We start from the raw sequence: 2,666 nt of genomic DNA, 5'->3' as shown, positions 1-2,666 counted from the left end.
AGCTCTACGAGGATGAGAAATGTGGACGATTATCCATCAAAGAGTTCGTAGGAAAAAATTATTTTGCATATTAAAGCATATTTTGGACATTAGAGAATATTTGGCATATTTTACATATTTTAGAATATATGCTATTATTGTTTCTAAAACATCATCTATATTGTTAATTTCTCGATTTGTGATTTTTTCTCGCTACAATATTTTATGAAGTAGATCACATTTTTTATATTCAAATAACTTAGCTGTCACCAAAGGGCATGCAAGTTATGTATTGTTTTTGTTAAAATATTTTGTTTTTTTATATATATGTTTCATCATATTATAATTATTTCACTATCATTTCACATATTATTATACCAATGCATGAATTGTTTTATATTTTTTATATTTAAATAATTTACCTGTTACCTACCAAAGGAATTATAGTGTATACTGTATAACTATAAAGTTATATATTGTTTTTATTGAATTATTTTGAAGAAAAAAAATCATATTATTTGCATATTTAAAAGTTTAAAGCATATTTAGAGAATATTTTAGGTTTTTTTTAGGGCATATTAGAATCATATTTTAAGCTTTTAGAAACCTAAAAATCCGCGCTCTAGTTATAGCACTCAACTGCAGTTTGTATTACTTATCTTTAAGTTATAGGTAGGTAACCATTTCAGCGTAGTGAAATCATCAATATATAAATATGAACTAAATAAATAAAAATCAACTGATATATATATATATAGGTATGAAAAATAATAAAGGTGTGCAGTATTTTATTATTTTTTACTTATAAATATTTTGTATAGATAAAAAATATCTAACAAGAAAAATTAACAAAGTATTTTGATATTTTGTATAATAGTAACAAAAATTCAGAAGTTACACTATTTTTAATTTTCTGTTGGGAATTGCATATTATTTTAAATTTTGTAAATTGTAATATAATAAATAACACCTAATGAGTATACCCAATAGATAGTTGAAGATCAACATAACAACGCAATGATATTCATTACTTTTATGTTTTAAGCTTATGAATAAAATTAAAAAATGATTCGTACAACGAATACGATAAAATTACTAACTTTTCTATAAGTACATATTGTATATAATATATTGTATAATGATAATTAATGAGTTCTACAATTAAATAGGTATACCTATAAAATATAGAAAAATTCAAACACTTGTTGGGCTTGATTCGAGAACAATATGTAACTGTTTCGATATAATGTATTGATATAATATACAATAATGCATAAAAACCTATCATTACGATTGGAGATAAGATTTTTTGTGGTTGAAATATTTGGTGGTATGAAAAATTCATAGGCGCAAATTGAGAGGGGCTTGGAGGGAGCTGAGCCCTCTCAAACTTAGTCGTAGCCCCCCCTCTAAAAAAACCATAGGACATACAATTTTAAAATGCTATATTTCAATGGTCTGCTTGCCTTTGATATATTCAGCATCTCCCCCCCCCCCTAGTCAAAAATTGAAATTGCGCCTATGAATTGAAAATGTCTGCAAGATCAAACGAAATATACATTAGGTATTATTAGTCTTACAACACAGAAACATAAAGTTATTATATAGGTATATTGTATGCATTTCTTGAATGTAGCAAATGTAGGTATATTATATTGTTATAGAAATGTTAGTTAATAATTAAATATTTAAGAAATATTATACCACTATTTTTGCTAATTTCGACTTTGACTAATTATTAAGATAAATACCTAACTATAATTTTGTTATTGTAAAATATTAATAGGTACGATATTTTAATTACGTATGTACAATCTCAACAATGAAATATTGTAATACAATATGTTATCTAAATGAATATAGCCATATTGTTTGCTTTTTTTAAACAGTTGAAATTAAACTATGATTATATGTACTTCTTTGTTTTGTATATTATTACGATTTACGTTTAAAGCTCAATTTGTCAAATTCAATACATTTTGATAGAAATGTAAAGTTTTTAGTATATGGTGGCTATCCCGTGGTGTGGTGTAGGTTGTAGGTGGGTATTTGTTGCCGCAGCAGCTCATGTCTCAAATACGAAAATGATTATAAGTGATCAGTGTTTGCAAAATATCAATTATTATTTTATATTGGACATAAGTTAATATTAGAATTATGGAGTTCTAAAAGAGATGGATAGGTCCACAGAAATATCTACAACGATAAATATACATTTTAGTAGTACCACTGAAAGTAAATTGTAATCCTCGTAAAATCAATCACTTAAATTTAAAGTTTAAATGTCTGCGTGGAAATTAATAAATAATAATAATGTCGTTTAACGGTTAAATTTCAACTGTGGAAAAGTTCAACTATTGAAGTAGGTATGTTTAGTGTTTACCTATAGGACAAATTATAATGTCAAGTATTCGAGTACATAAAGGCGTGCGCAGACTTTGGCCGTTGGGTATGCAACTGATAAAATGTGTTTCTCAAAAATATAAATACTAATACCATCGCCTTAAAAATATTTACCTATGATTTCCATTATGATTATTACTTTTTCTTATGAGAAAATATTAGGTTTTTTCAACATGTTTTTATGTTGAAAAATAAAAACATATTTTTAGAAAGATGTGAATATTGAAAAAGATAGGTAATTTCATGATTTTTGTGACGCGTAAATATCGTACAATATTCTTATT

Source organism: Acyrthosiphon pisum, chromosome X (genome assembly GCF_005508785.2).
Source record: "Acyrthosiphon pisum isolate AL4f chromosome X, pea_aphid_22Mar2018_4r6ur, whole genome shotgun sequence".
NCBI classification, from domain to species: Eukaryota; Metazoa; Arthropoda; class Insecta; order Hemiptera; family Aphididae; genus Acyrthosiphon; species Acyrthosiphon pisum.
Note: the sequence above shows the minus strand (reverse complement) of the source record.